The 22,194-nt window shown below is 27.4% G+C and overlaps 1 protein-coding gene across 10 annotated transcripts in view; it reads left to right on the forward strand.

Moving 5' to 3' along the window:
• The window catches only part of LOC118065782 (uncharacterized), a 33,126-nt gene that overhangs the window by 4,298 nt on the left and 6,634 nt on the right, over positions 1 to 22,194 (forward strand). The window contains exons 1-5 of one of the 10 annotated variants that reach the window (XM_035081284.1): positions 7,528 to 8,175; positions 8,247 to 8,292; positions 8,751 to 9,090; positions 9,828 to 9,886; positions 9,952 to 10,124. The gene's annotated coding sequence lies outside the window, so the exon portion shown is untranslated. Of the gene's footprint in view, positions 1 to 7,527; positions 9,091 to 9,827; positions 9,887 to 9,951; positions 10,685 to 12,505; positions 12,690 to 14,091; positions 14,558 to 20,024; positions 20,372 to 22,194 lie in introns of those variants that run through there. The other 9 variants (XR_004690192.1, XM_035081280.1, XM_035081283.1 and 6 more) reach the window with 9 other exon arrangements.

The raw sequence follows: 22,194 nt of genomic DNA on the forward strand, positions 1-22,194 counted from the left end.
TCTTTGCCATTGAGAAATTTCTCCTGTGGTCAATTAGCAATTGGATTTATATCAGGTGAAAATGTCATGATGAAGTTGGTATTTAATGATATTCACAAATTCCATAGTTTCACCTGTGAAACCATCTTGTTCTCTCGTCAACGAAGAATTGTCATGTTAGACGAGTACGTGTCATGAATTTCAATTAAAAATCATTAACATAGTATGGGTCAAATAAATTAACTCTATGTTGTAATTTAATGCATGCGGTACAAATAAACAGTTAGTTAAACTTTGGCAAATTTATATTTTAAAACACTCTTCTAATTAAATTAAATTTTTTGTACCAAAAAAAAAAGGTTTAACAGTGTGTTGATTATTCTTAGAATTAATAAATAAAATATTTTACTGAGACATTAAAAAAAAAAGAATTAGCATTGTTTGATGTTAATTATACATAATCAAAATTGATTAAAAAAAAGATATTTTTAAGAGAGATATTTTAGAAGAATAAGAATTTAAAATATTTTAGAAAAAAAAGCATTTTCTTGATATCTCTATTAACTGCTGTAGTTTCTCATGAATAAAGAGTGAGATAATTTTAAAAACAAGTTTTTACTTTATTAATTAATAATGTAATAATGTTAATTAGTAAAATTTTTAATTTATTTAATGATTCGAATAAAATTTTTCTAACCTAGTTGATCGAACCATTTTGCTCTCGTCAATGAGTTTATACCACGAACATTACATTCAATTTATTCTAAAAGGAAATCCAAAAGTTATGATTACTTCCTAATTTCCACTCTGATATGATGTTCTAATGTATAATTATCTAGAAAAATAACGTTAGGTATGGTCTCGGCGGTACGCACGTTAAGTGACAGTTATTATAGACTTGAAGCTTTTAAAGAGTAACATAAATATAAATACTATTTTTTTCTCATTGCCTTTCGCTCTTTACCCAAAAACCCGTTACTGACTTCCAGATTTCCTTTAATAGAACACTAGGCAATTAACGTTTCTCAGTCCAACTTGACTTGTCAGCACAAATAGTATCAATAATGTACTTTGTATCGATTAGAAATCTTTTAAATTGTTTTAATGTCCTCATGGAGATAACATTAACTATAAATTCATTAGAATCAATAAAAAATACATTTTTTTTTCTTCATATTTTTATGCCTTATCACTATGATCAATATACTGTTGAATTAACTGTAAAAGTGCAACATGTGTGGAATAATTATTCCAATTGTTATACTATTCATTCATTTACTTTTTCTTTTGTTTACATTACCATTTATAATTATTCATTTTTAATAATGCTAATTATATCGTCAATAAAAATTTATTACTTTTTTGTAGAAATTGAAAATACAATTATTATTTACTTTTTGCTTAAAGTTATTTAAAAAATTTTTCTTAAAATATTTTTTTTTATTATGTTCCTACTGACAATAATGTTCATTACTTGTATCAAGAAGTGGTTTCCTAACTATTATTAATGAAAATTCTTTTATATTTATAAAGATAAATCTAGGTATTGACAATTAGAGATCACCAACGTTTTCCATATTGTGATAGTCAAACATCAAAAGGTCAAGTATTTTAGAACCCATGATAGCTCAGCTATTATAATAATAGTTACACTTCATCAAAATGTACTTTCTTCTATCCAATTAGGTATATTTATCTACCTATTCTTCAATAAATATTCCGTTTTCTAGTTAATAATTAACTAGTGACGTTGAATCGAATTGAACTCATTTTCAGTAAATTTATTTGTTTTCTTTATTTAAATAGAAGAAAAAAAACGTTCTAGTAAAAGTATTGAAAAACATATCACGTGTGCTCATTTGCAATCTCAAAATCTCCAAGACTTGGACAATGTAACTGTAAAGCCATTACATTTCGAGCAATCTAATTTGTAGTAGACGGTTATCAACGTGGGAAAGATGATTTCATTATCTCTAGTTGATCAAATTCTAATTACAAATTCTTAGATAAGTAGAGAGAGAGAAAAAAAAATTTCTCTTAGTTAATTATTAGTGTATCTGAAACAAAAAAAAAACAAACATGTAGAGATATGTGTTTGATAATCTTAAGAGTTGATGATCAATCAGTGAGCAATGACAATGCGAGCTTTCAATGTGTATCTAAGCATTACCGCTAACTAAAATTCAATAATCAATACCTGAATACCGATATTGTTATATACAACTGCTTGTCATCGACCTGCTTTTACTTTTGAAGCATGACTGATTGAAAAATTGATCATTTCACTTGTCTGATCATTTTAATCTTCATGCCCATTGCAGAGATTAATTATTAATATCTATTGAACTGCAAATTTTGGTTATAAAACCAGTGTAAATAATTATCATTATTTCAAATTATTAAATGAACATGAACATGAATAATGAAATGATAAAAAAAAAGGGAATACCAGTCACACGTTATAAATATCGATATTTAATGGGGTCATGAAGGAATAAAAAAGATGAACATCCAATTATTTCATCACAATCAATGCTCAAAAAGGAAACTATACACTAGATCTGTTGAGTAACTATAAAAATAGTGTTTCAATGTCCTTCAATGGTTCAAGACTCTCGTTACAATATTACACAACAATATTTGATCAGCTAATATTTGCAAACTCAAAGAATCTGCTTTAAAAAATCGTGAGTAAAGAAATGAAAAAAAAAAATTCAGAAAAACCTTGAACTCAAAAAAGAATAGCAATTTAAGAACAATATTCAGTCTGTCAATAATGAAAACTCTTTCACAAGTTGAAAATAAATTTACTTAGCTGAAGTTATTGCTATTTGAATTTAATCAATAAACTGTTTAATGATTAATTAATTAAGATCAATGATCTTAATTTTTTGTAAATAAAATTACTAATATTTATTCTAAAGAAACATTTCTCATAAAATACATTTTTTTTTTATTTTAGTTATAAACTCAAAACTGGTTTAATTTGCAAATTGTTTTATGGCCACCATAAGAATAAAAACTGTTGCTAAATCAAATCTTCAATTTATTTGCCATAACACAATACACATTTTTTTTTTCTCGTGTATCTTTAATATAAAAATAATCATTTGTTACGATCTTAATGATTTTATTAGTGAAAGATTTAACTCAACTCATCTTATTTTCTGCACTAATAATTAATAAGTTATTAAAAGTATCTACAAATAATAATTCGCATGTAGAATAAATAAAAGCCAAGTCATCATCTGATCATTCACAAGGATGATGAGGAGAGGCATTTAACGTAAAAGAAATCGAGCTAATTAACCCTTACAACGTAAATGAGAATCTATACACAAGAAATAACACTAGAGTATATTACTTACATACCTAAAACTCCGTCCCATTTTTCTGTTGGTTATAATCAAGGACATTGCTAGTCTTGTAATGAAAAAAAGTAACAACATAAAAAGTACCAGAAGAAGGCGTTATAATATTGATTAATAGCTTGTTTCTTATTTATAGTTAGCACCCTCTGGGCGTCTCCCAATAATCTATCCACAGATGGAATTCACGTGTGACGAATTTCATGATCATCAACGCGTATAAGAAGTATCTGAAACAATTTAACACTCATTAAATGACTTTTTATATACTCGGCTCTTAAAAGATAAGTGTCAAATAAATTTGAAAATAAAAAAAAAACTAATTCACATAATCATTATTCATAAGTATCTTCCATTTGGGGTTTGAAATTTTTTCATTATTGATAATATATTTCTATAATAATCTTCGATAATGTAAAACTTTTAACCGCAAACAAAGTAGGTACAAGGCGTATTATTTTTATGAGAATATGTTGAGTAGTATAGTAAGATTACACTACTCGTTGCGGTTTTACATTAAGTGGATACATTTAAATTCTACTCAGTCATAAATATACTATATTGCACGCTCTGTTTTATAAAGCAATAGCAAAGTAATTAACAAAGTTATAATAACATTCAGATACTACACATTTGTTCAGTATGTTTGATTTCGGAATTATCTTAATTACAAGACAATAGACATTTTGAACATATTTATTAATAAAAAATAATTTATTCACCTACACCAGTATTGTTTTTATTCTGTTTTAATTATATATAGAATAGAAAATTACTTTAGATTAGTTCAGGAAACCAGTGAATATTGTACAAAAAGATCGTTTACTTCATGTATGTAATGAATGAATGAAAAAAAAAAATGATATTCATCTTGTGGATCAGATTTCTTTGTACATATTTATTCGTGTTGTAATGATGATTAATTCATAGCATTAAAATTCGGTAAAGGATGATTTTATCAAAACGTATCTCATGAAATCTATGTAATATGTTATTATCATTTTGTTTTCAAATGTTTTAATTATTTATAAAAAAATATAGATTTATATCAATATTAATCATCTTTTGTGATTATTAGGTAAAAATTATGCCAGAACTATAAATCATTTTTCAAATTAACACTATTTAAATTTTTTTTTCAAATATCTTCATGGAAAATAGTATTATTCGGTTTACCCCTTTTTTTGTTTTTAAAAAATTTGTTTTTTTATTTAACAGTTGATATAAACAATTTCTGCATTTATCATACGCAGATATGTCCTATGTGGTAAAGAATACTACTTTACCATCATTAATAAAAATATTTAATCGCATGTCGGTAAACAAAAAATCTTCTTAATAAAATAAATTGCTTCATTTAAAGACATCTAATTAACAATAATTAATTAATATAATAATTCTAGTGAATTAAAATGATCGTAAATCTAATTTTTGAAATAAAAATTGTTTTATTTCGGTGTTATGATTTAATTTTAATGATTAATTATTGTTAATTTTTATGTATTGATTATAATTAAGATAAATATATATTTTAAATGATTTAAAAATAAATTTACGGTGAACATAAGCTTGAGTAAAATATATACGGCTATCTCGTAATAATTCTTTGAAATGCGGTCTGTCCCATACCGGGATATGAATTCAATTCCCCGAAGACTCAAGGCAAACTCAAAAGGGATGGGCATAGCTTGCCGTGTAAATCTCATCTGTTCTTTTTAGTTGACGAAGGGTTTCCATGCACACAAACCGAAGCTGTGTTCTTTATTACTATACTACGAGATTCCTGCAAAATTCATAGAAAGTCAAAGTAAATTTTGTCTTTAACTTCACTCTGACATACAAAAATACACAATAAATCCTTACGACAATTCATCTTAAAATCATAATTAGAAAGTTATTAATGGTATGTCATTTTTTACCTTTTTTTATGTCTCCTTAATTATGACCTTTTTCTACAAACTCATGTTAACAGAGTCTTTATTCAATTATCTTATTCATTTATACTAATTTATTTATTACACATAAAATTACATAACTATACGTACTGACAAAGAGTGATTCAACAAATTCTTATCAGTAGACATTTAAATGAAATAATCAATAATCAATTTAAGCTCCAATACGCAAAAATAGTTTAACACTTATTTTTAAATACTTCCAAAAAATGCTGCACTAAACTTATAACCTGAAAAGCATCTAGCATGAGATAATAAAAAACACAAAGAACCATAAAGATAAAAAAAATACATTTCTTGGAAAAGAGTATACTTAATGTATTTTTAAATATTTTACGTAGGTCGAAGTGAAAATTCGTCACGACGTCAAAGCTCTATTTATCAGACCAATTGACGTTGTGAATATTTTGATGATGATGATTAATTTAATCATTTGATTTTTACACATTTTCGGTAAATTAACCTCTCAATAATCTTCATTTAATACCAAATAAAAGCTAGAATAAAAAATATGTAATAAAACAATAATTATCTATTTTTATTAAACACTTTATTGAGATTCTTTAGTTTTAAAAATAAACTGGCGCCTCTCGTTATAAACTCGATCAACAATGGCATTCTGGCAAGTTTTATCAAAGTCTATCCGTATTATATAGGTACTTTATTAATTCTGAGAAAGTGTTGTCTACTATAATTCATTTAATCCAAGCATTTACTAAATTTTATTTTCTAATAATTGATCACAAGGTAATTTGCGTCTTTAAATGTGTATGTAGTAGTAAAAGTTTGCGTAATAAATGATTATCACAATTATTTTCAATGTAATAAAGTAAGTAGACAAATTAAAAATAACTTGACACAAATTCTCAGAAGATCCTTACTGAAAGATTTTAAATGAATCTAAAAAGATCCATCAATGTCACGCGTTCGTTTTTTTTAGTCGATTCTTTTTCTTCATAAAATCACTTTAAAACACACACACATGAAGGACACTCTTGTGAACTCGTTAACCTACATTATAGATAGCTCATTGATCAACTAGTTCTAGGAGTATAATAGATAATAACATACAGCTAAGATAAAACAAAGATATTTCATTTTTATTTTATCACATTCAGCTTCGATGAAGTGAAGATCAAAGAAACAGATTATCTTTTCCAGTCCCCAGGGGCAATCGATGCTATTTTCTATAGAATATGTTATTGAATTATTTACGTCATCTGAGTTCGAGGAATATGGATAGTACAACTGATATGTTGACAATGGGACTCGTGGAAAAGTTTTATATCGATTAGAGTTGCTCATCGTGCTAGAGGGCAATCGAGGGTTAAATCCCTAGAATTATATATACATACAAACTTTGATTGAAAGATTCGTCGATAATGAAAAACTATATGCATTTCATATTACTGGCAATATCATTTCTTATATTAACATTTATTATATAGTAGAAACTTCCGTGAAATATTACTTGTCATGAAGTTTGATTGATGGATATCAACATTTATTATTAATAGAATAAATATTTATCATTTCCAGTGTACTACTCCACCCCAGCTCCCTCTTTCGAACTCCAAGAAAAAGTAAAAATATTTTTAATTGATGGACAGTGATGTGGAAAAATGTGGAGTTGTTTTTCATCACTGACTGAAAATAAAAATTTTAAGAGACTTCTAATAACAAAAAATAAAAAAATCCATTTATATATGTATTTTAATTGATTTATAAATAAATATGATTGGAGTAAATTTAATTGTTATTTCAGAAGATAATTAAATAGATCTCACAATGATATATATTTATTGCATCGTTTATGCACTCCAGATTAATGATCTTTTACGCAAGGATTTAATTGTATTGGTTGTTTACGTATGTATGTATCTACGAAAGTCATAGATAAGGAAAGAAATGACGCCACGCGCTCTCATACAGAAGCATTTATACTCAGAGACTGTTGTCTTCTGAGACTGAATTAACCTGCGTGTCGGTAAGCACTTCTTAGAAGTTACAGAGATCGCTTCGAAATAGTCAGAGTCCTCACTGTCAACAATTCGTAGAAAATCACGTCTATGAGGCTGATGACTGTGCAATCTCTCTTAAATATTTTCACTCTGTCCTTCTAATTTTTTGTTCCCTCACTCTTTGCTAAGATTTTTTTTTTTACTACATTTTGCTTATAAATATGCTCACGCGATATTATTCCCGACATAAAGTGGTATTTATAATCTAAATTATATTATTTTGTATTTGTATATCACGTATAGTAGTAGTGATGTTGAAATTGAAATACTAACCTTGTGACCCTGTGAAGGTTTCTACTGAAAAATTAAACGACCACGCAAAGACATTGAATATATAATAATCTCCAACATATTATAAATATATGATTTATACACCTTAACATGAAACAAACTTTTTTAAATAATTAATTGACATAGAAAAAAAATGATGATAAAATGATTCAAATTTTATAGATACAAGTTGCTGAAGTGTTGTTGGATATTAATTAAATGCAGACATGAATTATTTCATTATGTCAAAATTAAATTGCCAAGTAGCTCAAGCAAAATCACGCGCCAAAAACGCGGTCGTGGACGCAATCAAATACATGGAAATATTAAAATAGAAATTTGATAAAATTAAAATATTGCAGTTATTTATAATGTAAACATTATAATAATATAAAAACAATCATATCATATTGACGTCATATTTATTGTTATTCTATCTCAATGATGATTCAACAGATCATTCATAATTAAATTAATTAAAAAATATTAAATGACGTACAGAGGAAATAATTATTTTTACATTGTTACATATATAAATTGATTAGTCAATCAATTGATGGAACGTAATCGAATTTGACGTCGGTAAGAATCACGCGTTCCTAGAAAATATAATACCAACATTACTGAATTCAATAACAAACTGCGTATTTCAGTTGGTGGTCCTTCGTCTAATTAAAATCTCCTGCAGTGAACAAAAAAGTAATTGCAACAGTTCGAGGAAGTTGAGAAAAAAAAATACAAGATTTAATTATCTTTATTATTTTACTCCAAAATGATAAATTAAGTAAAAAGAGATTTGATGATTTTTAAAATCTCTATTATAACTGACAATCGCAATTTTTGTAATTTTATTTTTCTAATCGATATTGAATTATAAAAATGACGGGTTTTTGAAAGCATTCTCCCAATCTTTCTTAAGTTTTACTAGGAATCAATATAATTGCTACCAAGAGCAAACAAAATTCAAAGGAAGTAAAAAGAAGAAAGAATCAAATTAACCTAACCACAACTTCCGTACATATGATCAATACACGACTTGTCAAGTTTTGAAATGCGAATATATTTACAGCAATCAGAGATTGGAGTATTTGAATAATATTCTAGGCACGTTATGACATTCATAATTTTGTTATTAATGTATATTATTATATTTACAGGCACATTTGTTTATGGACAATATGGGTATAATCTGGTAAATAATAAAGAACAGGAATGAGACGCACTGATGGCGAAATCCGGTCAAAGAAGGCGTGGTTGTTTCGTGAAACGTTTCGTCGGAATGGACGATATCGGTATTCAACAACAACCCGTTCTTCGGGCACCGTAAACAGGAAAAACGAGGCACTGAGTCATGGATATATACCACGTTGTATACACTGTCAGACCACTTTGTGTTGGGTTCCAGAAAGTCGTTACTGATAGCAACTTTAACAAGTTTTAGTGAACTATATCTTGTTGAAAAGAGATATCAGGATTCAGAAGAAGAAAATAAAAAAGGTATTGTCATTATTCAATGTATTTATATGTGTGATATTGTATTATCAGAAATACGATTCAATTTTCATCTATATGATAATTCGTCCATATATACCTTCATCTTGGAGGTGGTAATTCGACCAATGTACTTCGACGAATTTGGTATAGACTTTTATTTGAATCCGGATGACCTACCGATACAAGCATGAGCATGTCTTAAATTCCAACACGCGCACGTTGATGTTAGATCGTCATCGAGAGATCGCCAATCCCTTTTTGTCTGTGCGATCCCTTTCTACTTCTCTCATCATCTCTTATTCCCACTTGCTTGCATGACTCAATCGACTCGTCTAGGGAACCTAAGACCCCTGATTCCAGGTAACACACCCGCTGAATCTTCACGTAGCTATTTATGGATGATGTTCTTAGAAATTCATGGTACTCTCTTTTCTTTGCTCTTTAACATTTTAGATGACAGCAATACGGAATTACATTGCAGATGTGAGTAAGTCCATTACATTAGATGCAGATGTAATTTATTTACGATTCTTACATCATATCAATTATCTAATTTTATTCATCTCTTATATTATGAGAGATAATGAGTATTGAGTTATCAACATCATCCAGCTTTTCTATTTTTACTTTTATTTATTTATTCTATTTTAAATGAATGCTTTATTTTATTTTTTTTTTTAATCACCATTTCAAGTATGAATTAAAAATAAAAATTCTCATTTAAATTTCATATTTTTCAGGTATCATGATACAACCACTCATATGTAGAACAGGAAATGAAGAATTAATTATATATTTGGTGAGTATAGATAGATAATATGGTTGACTTTATTTTGTGGTTTTCGTACAATGGTCATAAAACAGGATGTGCCATCAATTGGAATCGCAGAAAAGCCGAAGACCGCCTACAATTTCCTTGTAAACGATCACATCGGTCTCTCAAGTTCTCGCGATTGCAGGAGCACGTTTTATTCTTACCGATTAAGTTTCTTCTTGAATTGGAGACATTCAGAATCCTAATTTCATCATGATTACAGGTACAATAATTTTCTAAATAAATATCATCTTCCGAATACACAACATAATAAAATCATCAGGTAGAATATTAATGGAGTAATATTATCACGTATTAATGGAAAGTTTAAAAAAATATATTCACGCAAAAACTATTATAGCAAATGTGATGTAATGAAGTTAAACTTCTTTGTAATTATTATTTCTAGATTATTTTAAATGATTGTTATAATTAGAGATTATTATCGAGTAGTCATTACTTAGAATTTATTCAACTCTACATAATATAGTGATAATGATCATGTATTTCTACTGATCTGATAATTTTACAAGGTTACATCACTTCATGTACAATGATCTTGTCATTATATTATCTTTTGTTCAATTATTTTTTGTTTTCTAAATAAATATAATCAATAGACATAATGATTATATTGGAGAAAAAACAATAATTGGTTGAGTGTACATGAACAGATATGAGTCAGTATTACCAATTATTTGTTTGAATACAGATTACACAGAAGTTTTATTTTTTCTTATTAAAAATGATTTTTTAGGAAGTTCAGCTTTTGGAAATAACTTAGTTGTCATAAATAATTATCTCAAAATAAATATTTCTTTAAACATAATGTGAAACTTTCTGATTGTTTGAGTAATAAATATAAAATTTTAGTCAAGTCATTTTATAATTTTTTCGAAAATAAAATTAATTATAATTATTTAATGTTCATTAAAAGTAAATAGAATTTTATTTGATCAGTAGCATTTTTTTTTAAATTAAAACTAAAATTCTTTTAAAATTAATATATAAAAAATGTCAGTATATCTATAAGTACTAGTATAATTTATTATCAGTGATTTCAAGTAATAAAGAAAAAAAAAATTAATGTCAATAAAAATTGGCAAATATTTGAATGAAATTATCTATGTAGATAAAGCGATTTATAATGAACTTATTTTTCACGTATGAAATGTAATAATTTTATAAGAGTTCTCTACAATAATAGCTAAATTAAATACTATACTGGACGTCTTAATCTAGCGGGTGCAGATGTCCAATTCTGGGAATGAAGTTTTCCAGGTATATGATGCTCAAGGGAGTTTAATTTAAGAGAAATGTCGAATTAAATGTAGCCAGCTGTGTACCACCACTGTTAACATCACGGTGTAAATGAAGAAAAAAAGAAATAGTGTACAAGGGAGGGGGAGAGAAGAAATAATGAAAAAAATGGCAGATGGTTAGTTGAAATTAGTTTTTGATGCACTCAACGTATACGGGCTGATTACTTGCTCTGAGTAATTAGTCTGGTTTGCCATCAGACATTTTATCACATCCTTTTCTGTGTATGCTCTAACCTGTCGAGCCCTCCGGCATTTTCGAGAATTCCACCTATATATTAATCATATTTATTTTTGGCCACAATTCATTTTTTTCTCTTGTTTCTCGTTAGAGTGTGATTTATTTGACAGTCTTTTTGTTGTTTAATTTAAGCAGTTATTTATTACCAATATGCGTAGGCCATATAAAGATGTCTTAGTGTTTGCATGTATGTTAGAGTTATATAAAAGTGTACGAGAAATAACTATCCTTCTTCTCCACAGTGGAGCAGATGTGGGCCTGATTTGAATAAAGTCTTCCCTCCGGTTTTCAACTTCCTAGAAATCTCTCAATGTATGTCTCGACAGATGCGTTGGTAGGGGCCTTACAATGCTCCTCTCAAAAGTGGTTTCTTCTCCTTTTCTTCTCTTATTTTTCCTTCACTCTATCGAGACGTTTCTGATGGACTAACTCCACGCATTTTTTTATCTATTCACATGCTAAATTACCTTTCTTTTGTTTATCCAGCTTCTTAGAATGCGTGATGATATGACTGAAGATATGTAGAGTTGAATAAATTTCTTAAAAAAAAAAAAACGAATTTCTTAGATTTCAAATACTGATTATTAATGTTATAATGACTTTGATTTTTTTACATATTTTATAATAGACATTAGTCATTTTTCTAAGGTAATCATGTGACACTCAAGTATCCACATTTTATATACTATTTTATTACCTGAGATTAAAAACAGGATAACAAAAAAGATTAAATAATAAATATAAAAAATAAAAAATAAAATAATTGATGAAAATAAATTGCAATGAAATGAAAAACATAATAATTATAAATAGAACGGAAATCTGATAATTATTCTATATAATACGTGGATTAATGAAAACTTCTATTGTTTGTAAATTCAGTAGAAAATTGTTACATCATTTTTCCCACAATAATGACAATCTTGATGTTTATATAATTATGTAATTTCTAGTTGACAAGACATGAATTCTTCTCTTCCGTATATAATCATTTTTTTCTTCATCTAAATTAAATATATAACGAATATATTTTGATGTTTTTAGCCTGTGCAACAAGCAATGAAATTTATATTTATTTATATATTAAATATAATGGTATAATGAGATGGCCTGTCACTGAGACAAATTGTTTCGGAGAAGAAAAGAAGAACGGAAGTTGTACACTCGTTAACACACAGGTGATCACGCAAAAGCCACACGAACTCTTCCATACTCTTACCCCCGGATATCTTTTGAAAAAGCTTATAAGGTTTTTCCATGTGTCTTCCGGACACATTGAACACCACATACATGATGTTTAATGTGTCCGGAGTGCGTATGGATTTTATAATGAAGTTGAGTATTCAACTGGAGACAGTGTTGAGCACTAATAAGTTGCCACATAATCACCCAATAATAGTATATTTACTCTAAACATATGACTCCATTTAAACGTAAATAAGATTCTTTATTTAATCATTATTTACATAAAATAATTCCAAATTATTTAATATATTTTATAGCTGATACTAGCTTGTTACATTAATTCTGCAAAATAAACTTTAATCAGTTTTGTTTCACTGAAATCATTATTTGCATCAAATGATAAGCTAATCAATATATTTATTTGCAAATATAATGCTAAAAAATCTGAGTTATTGAAAAAACAAAAAAAAAGGAAATTTCTTTGAAAAAAAATAAATTACTTGATCTTATAAAATTGAATTGATAATAATATTTAAATATTCATGATAGTACTCATGGAAAAGGTGGTAATTGTTTTTAATAACTCCATGAATTTTTCAATATTAATTTTTTACAGTAATAATTTACAGTACATGCATGCATGACAGAATACGTAATTCACATTATATTATAACGTTATTGATTTATTTTGAATAAATAATAATCATAAAGATCTGTTAGTAAATTAAAAGTGTAGTTTAATAAATTTATTATTTAATTGCAGACTATTTTAACGGTATCTATTATATTAATCGTTGAAATGGAGAGTAGGTGGAGTAATGAGTAAAGAGTAAATTCGAATTCGTGTAAGCCATTTAATTTTATAGCGTGACTGGCTATTGAAACTTTTCCGAAACGAACTAACAACAGCCGTTTGTGTTTCTTAGTACTCGTGCCTACGTATTATCCTATCGTTCATGTAGACATTATCTTGTATGTATTTTATTTTATTTTATCAAGATTGCACAAGTGAGGTTGTGTATCATGTTGGCCTACATGACATTCCTATCCGATTTATACTATTCGTTGGTTCTTACATTTGATAGTTGGTATGATTAACGATGAAACGATGTATGACGTGTATATAAACAGTAAAAGGTATGAGTTGATTATTCGATCGATAGTGAGCGACAGCTGGCATATGAAAATCATGATAAGAACTTGATCAATGTGTGTGCTATTTAAAAATTAATCAATACTATATCAAATACAACAGCACTCTGCCAATTGTATATCAAAATATTATTTAATCATAGCAATTGGTATTTATTAATCAACTCGGAGATGTTCTTGGTAAACTGATGTTTAATAATATGTAAATGAATACTAATTACTCCAAAAAAAAAAATATGAAGTCATTTTATTCAATATTTATTTTTAAAAATTTTTTCAATTATATTTTTCTCAGATAAACTTATTAATTTAATGATTAATTTATTTTATATTAAAAATGACTCATTACTTATTTTTATTGTTTTATTGTTTAGAATTGTGAGTGAGAGTTTTTAAAATATTCCCGCGAATAACTTATGAAGCAGCGCCACTAGTGGTTATTTATAGAAACATCATGTGTGTAGAGAAGCTCAGTCGCGTTGAAGTAAATGCACGGTTTTCAATCAATTTCTCTCCTTTTTTTTATAAAAAAAGTTGTAATTAGTTAACATATTATTATTTCGTTTATCTACAAATGTTATTATTACGATAGTGTATCCATTTTGTACACATTTTTAATTATGGTTTACATGGTATTCTTCCATCGATAAATGGAAACTAATGGATGCAAAGTATTTGTGAGTGTGAAAATGCCAAAAAATGAGATGACTAATTGTCAAATAATAAAAGTATTTCAAGAATATGATAACTATTTATGAGGTAAATACATTTTTATATGAATATTTGAATTTAAGATCCAATTATCATCATTTTTATCTAAAGTTTTCTGATAAATCTGTTAGTGTATTTGTAATCAATTTATTGATGGTATTGATGATGGTTTTTAGAACTCCAATTATAAATATAATCACTTTGAAGAATCAATAACAATAATGATAATTGCATTCATTGAAAGATATCATATAATCGTAACTGACTTCTGACAACTAATTAATGTATGTAATAGTAATTTTATATTGTAGATTACACAATCAACCTATAACAAACTATTACAACTATTCAGTATATAAATATTTAGCCTAAAGAAACAAATTCTTGTCAGATACTTTTAAAAGCTTGCCTTTCTTTCAATTCTCTGTTACAGAAAACAAAAAAAGTAGTTCATACCTTCTTGAATTTTTCACAAGATATCTAACCTTGGTTCTTTATATTCAAAATAAAAACGACTATCAATCGATACTTGTGGTTTCCATGAAATCTAGATAAATGTTTGTGACTTAACAAGCACATTGCGTTCTTCGTTCCGTGTCATTGCAAGTATGGTTTATTACAAATAATTAGACAGTCAATGGCCTAGAACATTTTTCTAAGTATGTCAATGTTTCATCAAACTTTTGATTGATGTTCTTTCCTGATTAATATTTCATAATTAATTGATTCTTTTCATCATTATCATTATAATTATCATTATAAAATTTAATTTCCAAATATCACAAGAACAGATTTTTTTTTCTTCATTAAATTCAATTTAAACTCAACAATGTTAATTGTAATTTAGCTTCTTGGAGAAGGTTAATAAAATAATTCATTCATTTATTTAATTTTTAATTTTTTTTTTTATTCTATATGATGAATGAAATAACATAACGTAAATTTCTAACGAACTTGGCTTTCCAATAAGAAGTATAAAAATAATGTAGAAAAAAATGAATGGAGTAAATGAAATGATTTATTATCAAGATGTGAGCTAATAAAATTCTATGGAACTCATATGATGATAAAAATACATCTATAATACGAGAAAAGAAAAAGGGATGTAGTGTAGTGATAGAGAGAATAACTGAACGACACCCACACTACACCATTTCTATGTTGTAGATAGACTTTACTTAGATGTGTATGCGGATATAGGTATAAAGGTCAATGAACCACACAAAACCTACACAATTTAAATATTCTGCTCATCTGTCGTACATTATTGGTATATAGGAAGAAGAATTGTCAATTTTAATCCATGTTTTATTTATTAATGAATAAAATACAATTAAAAGATAACAATTATTAATTTTGTTATTTAGAGTATGTAATTATTTTTCAAGTTTCATTTCGACTGAAATAATAAAGATCAAACAAATGGTTTTATTCAGATAAGAAATGACGTAGTCGTTGATTTAACTACTAGTGTGTGTTGATAAATTTAATTAAGGGTTTTTCTAATTTTGCTATAAAAAATATATATATTATTTAAATACGAAATTTGGTAAATTTTATAAATTAAAAATTGAAAATTATTTATAAGATTTATTTAATTTCTTACATTTATAAATTAGATACTATTATTGATTAAATTATTTATTGTTTATATAATTAAAATCATGTTTAATTTATGTTGGAAAAATGAAATAAAATAAATGATTAAATATTAAAAATAGTTTCTTCAGGACTCAAGAAAAATTAGGATAAAATTTCAATCAAATTAAATGCAGTCAGAAGGATAAGAGATCATATTTCTCGATATAAAATATGGTTTAACAAAATGAAACAAAGAAAATTGAAAACAATGCAAAAAGAAAAAGAATAAATTTTTAAGGTATATAGTAAGGAATAAAACGAAATGTCTATTCGCGAAAGATTACGGGGCATGTGAAACCTTCCAAGAATCAGCTGCGCTTACAAACTCTTAAAGCTGCCTTCAATCTTTTCCTTCTCTCTCTTTTCCGTTAAAGTATAAATGTTCATCAGTAGACATAAAAATAAAATCAAAACAAAATTAGAAAAGAAAAAGGAAATAATAATCTATACTCCAAAATGAATAAAAAATTAATTTCACTTTTAAAGAGTAAATTTAACTTTTAGGTACAGGTATATCTAAAATCTAGTAGATATAATTAAAAAGCCAGTAGTAAAAAAGACATAAAATAAAACTCGTTTAAAGAAATAGTTTAATAATTTTTTTTCGTGACTCTAATGTGATTTGAGATATTCTTTTTGGGTCTTCAGGCAGTCTAAAAAAATGTAGTAGCCAATGTAAACGGCCGGGTTATCGTTGGCTAGCCGTAAGGTATTCGTTTAGATGTCCGAATAGACGGCGCGAGAATTTTTTCGAGAAAAGAGAGGATCAAGAAATGAGGGGAAACATATGGAGGAAACCTGAGGAGGCGGGTCTCTAAGGGGTCTTATGTACAAAGAAGGAAAAAAGACAGTGAGATAGACTTGGTGAAGATTGGATCTCTCTTGGTAGAATTGTAGCCCTTAGAAGAGCAGGCTTTGCCACGCCTATGCAGCCGCCACAATCCGACCAAGAGGAGTTGTCGTGGTGTAGTTCCTGGAACTCGTGCACTCGTGCGATGCGCGCACACGGATATATCATATATGTATATATTGTTGCTTGATGCCCTACACCAAGAATTTGCGATGCGCTTGTGCGCGCACCCTTTCGGACGACGATCCCGCTCTTATTCGATCGATCGACCTAAGGCTATGCAATTCTTAGAAGACGTTGCCGCCCACCCTGTTGCTACCCCCCCTAAAACGCATCATCTCTTTTTCATCATCAATTACTACATATAAACCTTAGAGCTCTCCTGGAGCGCTTAAAACTCATCTGTCTCTATTTTGATTCATGAGAGAATCAACTCCCCCACTCAACGGTGTAATCCGATTTACTTCTCCAGGAACCATATCCCACTGAGAATTTCTCATTAAAGAATTATTGGATTAATAATATTAAAAGATCGAGGAATTTTTAGGTATTTGCACTAAGTCAATATTATCAGTATCGTTGGATATTTAGTATTCACAATAATATACTGAAATTTTTCTTATTCAGTTAGTTATAGTTACATTTTCATTCACTTAACTTGTTAATTTAGTTTATTTCATTCAATTATGTCTTTCTTTGATGATGATAAAAAATTACTTTGACCATTTACCATCATACGAATTGACATTTTAAATTAACCATTCAAATAAAAAATAAATAATACAATTATTGTGTATATAAATATTTTTTTTTTTAAATAAATTTCAATTTTATTTGAGAAATAAACTTAAGTTGATTATTTAGGTAAATAATGTGAAAATAAAATTGAAATATTATTTATCAGATTTCAAAAGTTATTGTTATGTTTTTTGATTGATGTTCAATGTTGATTGAATAATATTGAAAAGATAACTGAACCGACAGGTGTCAAGTTTTTGTTGCATCTTCAAAAACTTCTGCTGTAGATGGATCTTTATTCGCTAATTAAGATCATCTGTCCAACAGTCCACGTGTTTTATTTCTTCAATATATACAGACAGTCAACATTTGTTTTCATTTTTTCTTTAATTAAAAAATTGTTTCAGTTTTATTATAAAAATATAATTAATTCATTATTACGTAATAGTTTATTTTTAATTTATATTTAAACATATTTATTAATAATAATCTATTTTTAACAATAGAAATTTAATTAAATCAATTTTTTTTTAATTTCATTTTTCTTATAAATACCTAAGTTTGGGTAACATTCTATTGTCCCTGTTATGGAGCAACATACCTTTTACCAAAGCAATTGAGTACATTTTACTTTTGACAGTTAAACATTTTTTTCATTTTTTTTTTTTTTTTGATAAACTACAGGAAATAATTTATGATATTCGTAGTATGTTAGAATGAAAGAAATTGAATATGTAATTTATGAAAATGACTTTCTGAGAAAAAAAATTAATGAATGCATGCAAATAGTTATGAAATGGCATCCACATTAACTCTTAATGAAATAATTTTCATGGAAAGAATTAAAAATTATTGGAAATATAAATGATTGAAAGCACTTTCTAGAAATATCATAAACAATATTAATTTCTTATTTCGTTTGCAAGTCATTTAATAACACTTAAGTAGTATTAAAGTTTGCAATTATTTCTAAGAAACTTTAACAATTAGACTAAAAATCACAATATCTCGTTGAATTATCAGTGGACACGGAAATGCTTGTTAACCTTGGCAACTAACGGAAATGTAGGTCACGTGATTTTCCTTGAGTACTAAATAATGAGTTACTTAGAAATGAATATGAACTGCCAGATGGAAAAAAAAAATTTTTTTTTTTTTTGTAGTTCATAATTATCTAGCTTGTGAAATAAATTATCGTCACATTATAATTCAATGATAAATATAAATAATATTATCAATTTATTACTAATAATATTAAAATTTTAATTATCTAATAATTATAATAACATACAAATATTTATATATTTTTTTTTATTCAGTAAATATCTCTTATCTACAGTACGTGATTGAAATTTTTTTTTTTTTTTTTAAATATGTATTTCAAAAATTATTAGAAAATTTCTCAACATGTCTTCTTAATATATTACTCAACTTACATTCATAAAATTACACATGGATACACTTGACACGTGTAAACAGAGAATTTTTCCATGTGATGACAATCATGATGTAAAAACCTACTATAGTACTATGTATCTATATAATATATCAAAGTATCTCTTTCCTCATATCTGTAGGATTCTTACAAATACCAATCATGAGTAAATCTATATTTAGAACTAAATAAGAATGATATGTGGAGGTTAGTCACATGAGAAATAAAACTTGATTGCATTCTTTTCAACATTTTTCTTTTTTATATATTTCATCTATTATGTTGTTATTGATAGAAAATTTTTCTCTCTATAGTAGGCGTACATATATTTATCACCCACGGTATTTTATAATATATTAAAACACTATCGTGTGAATTTTTTTTTATAACATCACAGCTCCATTCAAATGATATGAATAATACTATTTAAAAATATATTTTACACAATAATCAGTCATTAGATAAATAGATAATATAATTATCACTTATAGATTGATCAATAAAAATAGACTCATTACAATTATAAGTATGCTTTGATAAGCAATAATATTATTGAAATTATAAATTCATCTTTATGTCTATGTTATTATTTTTTCTTTTCTCTTTTCCACCTACGATTTCTTAATAATCATCTATAATTGTTACACTGCACGTATACATTGAATTTTTTCATATGTATGAGATATGACGTATAAGTACACATATGAGTATATCTATAGATGTAATTTCTACAACTTCCCCCTCTCTCTTGTTATCTCAGTTCCCCTTCCACTTATATATTTCTCCCTCCACCTGGTTACTCCCTCCACTCTAGCCGTCAATGTCTAGTCTGTTGAGATGAGACATTACAAATTCATTCAGTACAGTTGTGTCGTGGTATTAAGTTATTCATTGACTTTTATACTAACTATCACGCCAAAGTATTTTAACTTTATTTAAAGATGATTATGTTGAAATAAAAATAAACTTTAAAGTCACTTATTACTGTGTAAAATACTTAAAATCAGTTAACTAAGTGTTTTATATTATTTATTTAACTAAATGATATCAATATATTAGGTATGATAAAAAGTTAAGTGAAGTTTATTGAGTAATAATTATTCTAGTATACAGTGCAATTTGTGTCGTGGAATAAATTGTGAGACAATTATAAAAGGATTAATAATCATAATTTGCAACGTTTGCAAAAAAATCTTAGGTGAGGAGTTTAAAAAAGATTAAAGTCATCAAAGTTTTTAGAGACAATGTTGAAAATGTTTCACTAGAATTACTTTTATTTTGAATTATAACTCATATCATGATAATGGTGATATTGATTAAATAAACTATATAAACATGAGAGATGATTTTTTATTATTTATGATGAGGTTATGAACAGTCAGTTTATTGAATGTTATACAAAGCACAATATATATATATTTCTTTTAGTTTGTGGTTTTAATTAATGAGTTATAATTTCAAATTTGATTCAATTTAAATAGTGAAATTTTTCATTAGAATATAAATCCATGTTGATTGATATACACTGATAAAAAAAGATAATAATTAAAATAATAAGGCTTGACAGATGAGAATGGTGAGCATTTGAAATCATGAGGATCCCAAGAATGAACTTTCTCTCTCCTGGAAAATGAAACAACGATGTTAAATTTCTTGAATTCCCCCACCATGTTTTCTTCGATTGTTGTCTTTATCTTTCATCTATATTTCTATCGTCTTACTTACTCTCTCTTATACTTTAGGTCGATGTGGTTGTTGAGTGGAGGCTCTCTCCGCATTCCTGCATCGAATAAAAGACATTGGTGTAAGAGAGATAGGATTATTTCTATCAAGTCAAGTTGTACTTGGGTTTGGAGAAAACGTGATTCGGAGTAGAGTAGAGAAAGAGAAAGAATATACAGAAATAAACAAATGAAAAAGAGAGAAGGATACGTGTGCAATCGTCCCTTTACACAACGTTTGCTCTGATAATTGTTGCCAAGAAGTCGGATGCAGCCGACGGCCCTTTTTCAGAGTTCCAGAAGAATGGTAAGAGAAAGAGAGTGCTGTAGATTTACCCATAAACCTTACAAACCTGCACTTTCAATCTTTTGCAAGACGAGAAGTATGTATGTACCAAAGAAACAAGAAAAATATCTTCTCTCTTACATTTTGCTCTTTCTACCTTTTTTTTTTCTTTTTCTCTTCTTTAGTGCTTCTTTCTCTACTCCCTTTGGACTCGGTGTTACTCTGAAAACGGTTTTCATACCAAAAGTAACAGCTGGCCAGGGGCAAAAATCTAGCTGCAGCTGCCTTTTTTCAGCTTTCAGCTTTTATTTCACCTTTAGTTGTATAAATCTGCAATTCATTGTTTGTTATTTATGTTGGCAAAATGCATCTATTAGATGAAATGTCAAGAAAAATATACCAGATATCTATTATATACAGAATTGAAAGAACTTTCTTTTCTGTGAATGCAGAATTGACAATCATAAAAGAAAAAGTTTCTCATGATAATATCATATGTATTTATGATCTTCATCTATTCAACATACTCTTGAAAGAATAAGTTTTATAATGGACCAATATCATTTAGAAATATTTTAAAACAATATGTTATTCATTAGAGAATAATCAAATATTTTTTTGAATACTTTATTCAAACTAATGTGATAGCTTCGTGGTCAGTACTTGAAAATTTTCCTTTTCTTGTGGTAAGAATAAAGGTAAAAATACCGCAGGAGATACTTTGATTACTGCATTCCACGCTAATGCAAGCAATGTTTGTGTTCTGCAATCCGTTACATACTTAACACACAGTGTACTGAGTCTAGAGTTAAGTCCCTCTACTCTACTCTCTTCTCTCCATATAATGCACTTGAAGGCTGAACTAAACTTGGCCAGTAAATATTCTCTCATATCCGGCATATCGAGTACAGTCCTTGGCTGCTTTTACGGTGTTTTAAGCCTTGTAAACGTCCAAGACTACGAGATTGGCCAAGGTTAGTTATGGTAATGTGAGTTAACGCGAGAAAAGACTAT

This window comes from Chelonus insularis, unplaced genomic scaffold (genome assembly GCF_013357705.1).
Source record: "Chelonus insularis isolate UGA/USDA-ARS -01 unplaced genomic scaffold, ASM1335770v1 contig_323_pilon, whole genome shotgun sequence".
Lineage (NCBI taxonomy): Eukaryota > Metazoa > Arthropoda > Insecta > Hymenoptera > Braconidae > Chelonus > Chelonus insularis.